We start from the raw sequence: 9,531 nt of genomic DNA, 5'->3' as shown, positions 1-9,531 counted from the left end.
CAAAATCCATACCCCACTTCTCAAATGGTTCAAGAGTCACTTGAGGTTGGAGAGGCATTTTGTCCCTTGGGGTCGGCTTCCCCATCCTTTGGCATCGGTCACATTGGCTGATATATCTCTTGACATCTTGATGGGGCCAATAGTAGCTTGCCTGTAGAACTTTGAAGGCAGTCCTCTTGGCTGCAAAATGTCCTCCACAAGGCCCATCATGACAGGTTAGGAGGATGTCAAATACTTCCTCCTCCCTGACGCAACGCCTTAAGATCTGATCGGGGCCAAGTTTGAACAGGTTGCCCCCGATCCAAGTGAAGGAGGCACTCTTCCTTACAATTATGCTTTTCTCTTTTGAAGATAGATGTGGAGGGAACTGTGCTGAGACCAAGTAGTTTGCTATATCGGCAAACCATGGAGAGAGTACTGAGATAGCAAACAGATGTTCATCTGGCATCTGGTCGTCCACTGTTCCATCTTCACCTGCAGGTAAATTCAGTCTAGACAAAAAGTCAGCAACAACATTTTCTTTACCTGGTTTGTCAATGATAGTCAAATCAAACTGCTGCAATAGAAGTAACCATCTAATAATATGAGCATTCACATCTGGTTTATTCATTAAATATCTAATTGCAGCATGATTAGTATGTACAAATGTTTGATAGCCAGTGATGTAGTGGCAGAACTTGTTTAGGGCATGGACCACGGCCAAGAACTCTTTCTCAGTTACAGTATAATTCAGTTCTGCCTTGGATAAGTTTTTGCTGACAAAGTATATGGCATATGGGAGTTTTTGTTCAACCTGTCCTAAGGCTGCCCCTATGGCTTTGTTCGAGGTGTTAGAGTCGGTCTAGTAGCCCTCCATCAGCGATCAAAGCTCTTTGCATTTGCATAAGTAGGTGTCTCATCAGTGTCAATTTTTGCATTCCATTAGGCATGCCATAACCCTGATGGAGGAGCTGGTGTTTTTGTCCCCCTCTTGGCATTGCTGGATCAAAGTTGTTTCAGTCCTTAAACTCTTTTGAAGCTTACTTGTCTTGTCTTGAAGTCAAATTCTAGGTCTAGGGTTTTGGTCAAGATTGTCTTCAAGGTCATGTCTCTGAAGGTCAATAAGTGCCCAGCAAGCCAGAGGGATGATCTTCAAAGTGTTTCTTCGAAAATTTCTATCTTGTACAGTTAATTTTCACCTTGGATTTAAAAACGCTGTTTTTAAAGCCAAGGTCATTTTTCAAATTTTTGTAAAAAATGGTAAAATTTCAAAAGGCTTCAAAGGACAGCATGTAACCCTGGCTCCCTTGCCAAGATCCCTCAGATGTTATCCCTGCAAAAAGTATCGAGTAAAAGCATCAAATTAGTCAATTTCAGGACAAAAGGAAACCAAAAACATCAAGTTTATAAAGTGTCAAAGAAAAACATTATAAAGTGGGTTTGGGCATGAAATTAATTCAAATCAAGGTTATAAAAGCCCAATCTCCCTCCATCGAGCTTCATTGTGCATCTAAGTCACTTGCAAGAGAGATTGGGCGAGAGATTGGACGAAGTTTTTGAGCTGGACAGGCGCGCGACCCGTCAGACCAGGCGCGCGACCCGTTGGGTGAGGCATGCAACCCGTCAGTGCCCTCCTTATAAAACCGCCTGCAAATTTCACCAAGGAGTCACAAAATCGCCGGATTGTGTGAGGTAGGCCCTCAAGCTTAAAAATTTGTTGCTTGTTATGGTTAAAAGAAATCATGAATACATTTTCAAAGATCTCCATGTGCAAGAGAAAAGCTCCATGTTGCTGTAGTTTGAAATTGTAAAAGTGGCTAGGGTTTTATGTTGTTTTAAGGTATTCCCTTGTAATCATTTTTTTCCCCATTCCCATTTCTTTTTCCTTGACATTCCATGTAAATTTCCCTTGCAAAATTAGTGAAAAGCCTTAAACCCTACCCCTCTTCCCTAACAAGTAAAAATCAAACCCTAACCCTACCTCTAATAATATCCATGTTAATAAGTTTGTATAATGGTGTATATGCAATGATTTTGCAATGATTTTTCCCAAAATCCCTGTTTTATATATTTATTCCCATTTTCCCTTTAAAGTGTCCCTCCCCTAACATTCCCCTCGTGCTCCTTGTCCCCTTGAAACAGCATTTTAATCAGCATTTTACCAAGCAGAAACAGTAGTACATTTCAGCCACTTTGCTCCTTAAACAATGTCAGAAACCGAAACCAATTACGAGCAAAGTGATGACCAGGCATCAGCTTCAGAGTTTGAGGTACAGAGGAGGCCTCATAAGGGTGGAAAGGGTGGTCATCATAAGAGAGAGGAGCCCACTTCTTTGACAGATTTACAGGCTTGTCCTATGGCAGTCTCATGTTTCCGGTATATGTCTTGTTATGAGTTTTGCGAGAGGATCTCTCAGATTCAGCATCACAGAGAGTTGGCTCACCTATTTGTTTTACATTTGCATGATGGACATGTCAACCTTGCCGGGGTGGACTTTACATTGACACCCGAGATAATTCCACAGGCCACAGGGATACCTAATGTCGGAGAGGTATGGAATAAGCGCAAGGTGTTGGACAGTGTTCAGTTTGAGCCTTTCGTTAGACCCGCACTCATGAGACACTTGACAGGTGTGTTTCCCTTCAGATTTCTCAGGAGTGAGTATGCTCCCATGATGAGGCTTATCATGCTCTATTTTACCTGTGAGGGCAGATTTTCACAGGTATATTCGTACCATATTCGCCTATTGATGCATTTCACATGGGTACGGATGATGAACATCCCTGTTTTCTTCTGCCAGAACATTGAGAGGATGGTGCCTGTGATGCAGCGGAAGAGCCCGGCACAGCAGTATAGGAGCCTTTACCATTATGGTTTGATTCAGCTTGTGGTCTTACATCAGTTGGCTCAGCAGGGCATCTCATGGGAGGAGTTTATCTCTCGTGAGCTTTTCACAGCACCACCACCGCCACATCCTGAGGTTATTCACGAGGAGGGAGGACCATCACAGCAGCATGACATCCCCGTGACTAGACATGTCAGCTCCTCACCATTGGTCACTTATCAGAGAGGCCAAAGGGCCTTATTTGCAGCAACTCGGCGAGTACTTTCTCCATAGCATGTGGAAGGGGTCTCACCTTCTTCATCAGCACCACGAGTGTTATCTCCACACCAGGTGGAAGGGGCCTCATTTCCGATAGCAGCACAGGTATCAGAGAGGGGCAAACAACCCAGGATTGATGAGGGGCCATCAGGTGTTCCAGATATAGAGCTTATTGATCTTGATGTCAGTTCTCCTAGCCTAGAGTCAAAGGAGATCATTCAGCACCTTAGAGCTGAAAATGATGCATTGCAGAGGAGATTAGAGGGGGCACAATGGACAATCTCATACCTAGAGCAGCGCAACAAGCAGTTGGAGGATGAGCAAGCTCTTGATGAGTTGTGGAGGATTCGTGGAGACCGCATCTTGAATAGAAGAAGACCCGGTGATCTATTGCCTGCTGAGCGAGAGTCCATGCTTATCCGGCTCAATGCTCACTTGGAGAGGTTGTTGGCTAAGGCCAACCAAGACAAGAAATTGTTGAGAAACATGAAGAACCATTATTGGGCGCGGATGCACGTGTGCAAGGCGAAGATGAAGATGTTCCAAAGGCAGTTGGCCAAGGCACAAAAAAGGAGAAAAAGGCCCGATCCCCTCCACATCTTGGCCGAGGCTTCCTTGAAGGAGCAAGGCACTAAATAGCTCAGCCACAGCACAAATACCAAGAAATTTTGAACATTTTGGGTCGATTTTGGTTTTTTCAGGCAATTTACAGGTTTTGTCCTTTTAATGGGTCTCACCCCCCGCGCGACCCTTTCACTTGGCAACTTCATTTTGCAAAAAATCGGCATTTACAGATTTTTCATGAAAAGTTACATATGCTCATCCATTGCCAAGAGATTTTATGAAGTTTTGGGCCTCCAGAAAGTCAAAAAACAAGCAAAAAATGACTTTCTGCCACATTTTTGAGACACAGAAAGCAGTCTTGGGAGATTGCAATTTTGAAGGGGCAAATGACTACCAAATTTAGAAATTCCAGTTGGGTTGGAAAGTAGACTCACAGACCTTTCCAACAAGCCTACTCTTGCCCCATTTGGACACCTGGAAGTGCCCCAAAAGTGCCATCAAAGGCGCGCGACCCGTCAGGCAGAGGCGCGCGGCCTATCAGGCAAATTTCTCAAAATTTCACTGTACAGCTCAGAAAAACGCAGTTTTGACCATGTTTGACTTTTTGGAGTGGATTTTTATCCTCCTTGATGTAAATAATGTAAGTTTTTGACACTTTTACACTTATGTATCTCTTCTAGAAGATTCATTCATGAAATAGGTGAAAATTAAATGAATGAATTGGTTTCCTAGCTTATAGAGGCAAGTTGTTTTGACTGCCTAGTTTTCAGTGCTTAGTTTAGAAGTGGTTAAAACAGCTCCTAGGATAGTGAGCTCGACCCCTAGAGGCAGGGAAAGATGTTAGATGATCTATATTATGTACTTTCTTGCTCATTTTCATGGTTGGACTCTTGAGGGAGAAGCTATCATTGTATTATTCACTGTATCTCTGCAATTTTTGGCTAAGGAAGACCAGGGTTTTGTAGTCCTTTTTGGGATTCTTGTGGTTACATGTATTGATGGTGTGTTTCTCTATGTACTTGTAAGTGTGTTATGTGAATCATTTCCTTTCTTTTCCTTCTGCACATTAAGCAAATGAAGTGTTAAAGTAGAACTCATGACTGTCATGCTCTGCTTTTAAGTTTGTTTAATTTCAATGTTTTCTACCGTTTAAGGAGAATTCAAAGTTATTGTTTGCTCTCCTTAACTCCTCATCTGTCATTCTTAATCATCCACCTCAATCAAAGGCATCAATACTATCTCCTACCTCGCCCCAAAGAACCCCCTGCAGAAACTGTGTCCAATCCCCGTACCCAAAATTGCCACCTCCTCAATTTGCCACCAAAAACCCTAAAAACCCCAAATCAACCCTTTTGATCAGTTTACTAGCCTAAAATCAGTGTTACCCTATTGGTCATCTCACCAATTGAAGATCTTTATCAAGATAGACCGGAGAGAGCCCTCTCCTGCCCCGTAGGGCTAGCTACGAGGCTAAGTGGTTTGATGTTGCCTTGAGGTTTACCTTTCTCAGCCTGAGGTGAAATTTCAAGCGCTAACACGAGGAATCAGTGTGGATGTGGAAAGGTAGGGCCCAGTTTGGACCTCTCAATATCGGGGTGGACACCAAATTATCCTTTAATTCATTCAGAGCCCTTTGACAGTTGTCCGTCCATTTGAACTCAACATCCTTTGCTAAGAGGCCAAACAGTGGCGATGCTAGCTTACTGAAGTCTTTAATAAATCTTCTATAATATCTTGCTAAGCCTAAGAAACTCCAAACATCTCTTACCTTCTGAGGAGGTGGAACCTTTTTGATGAGAGCAATTTTATTAGGATCCACCTACAATCCTTGGCGAGAAATGGTATGTCCTAGCATGATCCCTTCAATCATCAAGAATTCACATTTTTCAGGACTAAGGGACAGGTTCATCTCAATGCACTTGGTTAGAACTTTTCCCAGATTGGACAATGCTTCCTGGAAGTTGGACCCATAAGGGGTGAAGTCATCCATATATATTTCCACCGAATCATGGACCAGCTCAGAAAAGATGCTCAATACTGCTCTTTGGAAAGTGGCAAGAGCGTTGCATAGCCCAAAGGGAAGGACTCGGTAAGCAAAGGTACCCCAAGGACAAGTGAAGGTGGTCTTATCTTGGTCTTCTGGGCTGATTTGGATCTGGTTATACCCACTGAACCCATCTAGGAAAGAGAAAAACTTCTTCCCCACCAGTCCATCCAACACTTGATCTATGAAAGGCAGAGGAAAGTGGTCTTTCTTGGTGGCTTTGTTTAGTTCTCGGTAGTCCACACAGATTCTCCACTTTCCATTTTTCTTGGGTACCAACACCAGAGGGGACACCCACTCACTATCCGAGATGGGGTAGATGAATCCTGCATCCAACAGTTTTTGCAACTCTTCTTTGACAATGTCCTTAAGGGCTAGATTCATTCTCCTCTGAGGTTGCCTGACCAGTTTACAATATTCTTTGATGTAGATGTGATGGGTACAGACCGAAGGATGGACTCCTTTCATCTCCTTATAGTTCCAAGCGAAAGCATCTAGATGACTGGCCAACAGACTATATAGCTCCCTTTCCTGGGAAGGAGATAGGGAGGAGCTGATCTTTAACGTTCTCTCGGGGCCAAACTCCACATTTTTGACTCTAGGAGAGAGTGGATCGGTCACACAAAGGTCCACTAAGGTGCTGGCTTGAGTATCTTCCACCAATTTCTCTAAGGACAATGCACTGGGAGGCAAATTCTAAATCAAGGTCTCAATCAAATCATCCTCGGTTTGAGGACCTCTCCTAGTGGTTTCTAAGGTGCACAAGGGTGCAGAGTACACCTCATCCTCTTCTCCTTCTTCCAACCAAAGTGGTAAGTCATGCTCTAATAGAGGTTGGGCAGGAGGGTATAGGACTAGCTGCTTGGACATACGACCATTTTTGATGGTCATGTTTCCTGCTCGACAACTTATGTAAGCATCCGCAGTGGCTAACCAAGGTCTTCCCAAAATAAGGGGGTATCCAGTAAGCTTTGCCTTTGGTTGAAGAACCAAGAAGTCCGCAGGATACTCCAAGAGTCAATAGAGACCAAGACATCCTCCACAATCCCTTCGGGAGTCACGGTGGAGCGATCTGCCAATTGCAGGATCGTCGAGGTCTTTCATAAGGAACCTTGAAGGTTGAGTTTGAGCATGGTATCCCTGGTCATCACATTAATGGCAGCCCCTAAATCAATCAAAGTGTGGGGTATGATGGTGCCATTGATGTGGACATCAACTACAGGACTCCCAGGATCCAAATACTTTGGACAGATTACTTGCCCCAATATAAGATCAGACAATTGTCCTATGACATTGATGGTTGAGGCATCTCTTTTTCGCCTGCCTGGGTGCCTGAAACACTTTTCGTTAACCATTTTGTTGTATATCGGTACATCTTTGATGGCTTGGAGAAGTGGTATTCTCACACACAACTGTTTGAGTTCTCCCAGAAGCTCATTCTCCTCTAGGTCGGGTTGTGTGGCGACTGTTAGTCTTTCAGGAAAGGGTGGAGTGGCCTTGGGTTCACTTTCCTGTTTATCTTCCTCGCCCTCTAGGGGAGGAGGTTGGCGATCTGGAAGAGTCTTCCCGGATCGCAGGTTGATCTCCTGGATCTCCACAGCATAGGTAGGGCATGTTGTTTCCTCAGTATATACCTGCTAGGTCTATCGGTTGTTAGGGTTCAGGTTCAGTTGAGCAGGCATTTGGGGTTGTCTTGGAGGAGCAGGAGGTAATGGTTGTGGTTGAACTGGTGGTGGAGGCAAAATGGCGGGAGGAGTGTTGTACTGGGGCCTCCACCCCGGTTGAGGTGCATTCCACTGAGGTTCTGGCTGGACATGGGAGTGAAACGAATGAGTAGTGGGCTGAGTATGGTATTGAGGTGGGTAAGACCATGGAGGAGGCACAGACCAGGAAGGATGAGCAGGGGGACCCCAAGAAGGCATAGGAGCAGATTGGTTGGGGCTATAATAAGCTTGGGATGTCCCTTGCATCCCCTGCTGGTAAGGTCTAGGTCCATGCGGCCTCCTTTGGTTGAGGAAGTAGAGAGGTTCAGTGGGTGCCTCGGTTCCTTGGTACATGGCCTTGAACCCAGGTAAGGTTGGGCATTGGTTTGTGGGGTGATCCTCCTCACAAACGAAACATACCTCTACCGAGTGTAATGGACACTCGTTCTTAGGGTGCTTCCTTGTACATCTAGGACAGAAGATGGCCAGAGCCCTCTCAGCTTCCTCTTTCTTTTGCTGGATTAGGAATGTATCAAGTTGCATGGCAATGGTCTGTCTCACCTCACTTTTGAGGTCCTCCAGCTGATTAACAAACTCATGCTTGGAGAAAGTAGTACTAGTTGAAAGGGGGTTTCCCCTACCTCTTTTCCGGGCTGCCCTAGAGTGGTTTCTAAACACAGTCTTTATATCCTCATAAGGTAGTTGGTAAATATCTCCTCCAGCTAGCATGTGAAGGGTATCTAGAAGGTCTTCAGGGACTCCTCGAAGCAGGACCAACTTGAGAGATTCAGGGTCAAGTGTGCACCTGGCCCGCTTATAGCTAAGTTGGAACCTTTCCTCATAATCTTCTAAAGACTCATCATTTCCCATGGTCATCCGAAAGATTTCTCCCTTGGCTTCCTTGGACCTACAGTAGTCCCGGTATTTGGTATTGAAAGCTTGCTGCATCTGAGCCCAAGTGGTGATACTGTTTCCAGGTAAGCCCATGAACCAGCGTAATGCTGCATCCTTGAGGGTAGAGGGAAAGAGTTTCAGTTTTTGCTCATCTTCTGTATAGTCATAGGTTCGACAAAGGACAACAAACTCAAACAGGAAGGTATCAGGGTCTTCAGTAGTCAATCCATGGAAGTGAGGTAAAGCGGAGGGGCTTATGTTTTTCATTTTCATGTCTCCATTGGTCTCTCGGATGGGAAAGGCACCTTCTATTCTCTCATCTTCTCTTCCATTCTCAGCTTCTCTTCTATTCTCAGCCATGGCTTCAGGTGGAGTGGTTTCTAACTCTTCTTCTGTTATAGGATCTTCGTATATCTCAGGAGGCTCACCTATAGGTTCTTCTGGATCACTGTCACCAAAGAAGAGAGAAGGGTGACTTAGTGAAGTGGTGGGGGTGTTGGGTAGGAATTTATCTCTGTTCCTACGAGGCATGAAATGGAATGGCTTTTGATTGCTTTTTGCTTTTTCTGCTTGCACCTACAAAACTAAAATAGATTGAACTGCAACTAGCTATCTTGCTTAAATGAAAATGCAGAATTGAAATGAAAGCAGGAAAGGACTAAGCTATGTTGCTCAAATGGAATTGCAGAAATGAAATGCTAGTCTATGCTTGCAGAATTGAAATTGCTAATCTACGCTTGCAGAATTGAAATTGCAGAATTGAAATGCTAATCTATGAAAACAGGAAATATCTATTTTACTTTTGCAGAAATGAAATTGCAGAATGGAAATGAAATAAACTATTTAGTAGAAGGTGAGTGTAGGAAAATAGAAGCAAAGCAACAATCACCAATACTCTGACGCTTCCCCGGCAACAGCGCCAAAAATATGGTGGGCCCCATTATTGCAGCAATAATGCTGCAACTCCTGGAACTCCCTTCTTTAATTTTATCAACCCGGTAGTTCGTAACAAACTTGGAAGCGACGGTGTTGTATGCACAAGTACTAGCTCTTGCCGCAGCTGTCACTTGGTCAGCTGGCACAAGTCCGCTAGGGCTCAAGCCAACTTCTATGAACTCTTAGAAGAAGCTTTTTAACTGATGGATGGAAGCTAACTCAGAGGGAGCTGATCTACCTGCAGAAAGAAACTGAAAGCCAAAAAGTAACATAAACCCTAGCAAACCCTAATTCTACCAGCTAGTCC

The sequence above is a fragment of the Pinus tabuliformis genome, chromosome 4_1 (assembly GCF_031772625.1).
Source record: "Pinus tabuliformis cultivar Carrire ecotype Pingquan chromosome 4_1, CPIR1, whole genome shotgun sequence".
Taxonomy (NCBI): Eukaryota; Viridiplantae; Streptophyta; class Pinopsida; order Pinales; family Pinaceae; genus Pinus; species Pinus tabuliformis.
This window is presented reverse-complemented; position numbering follows the sequence as displayed.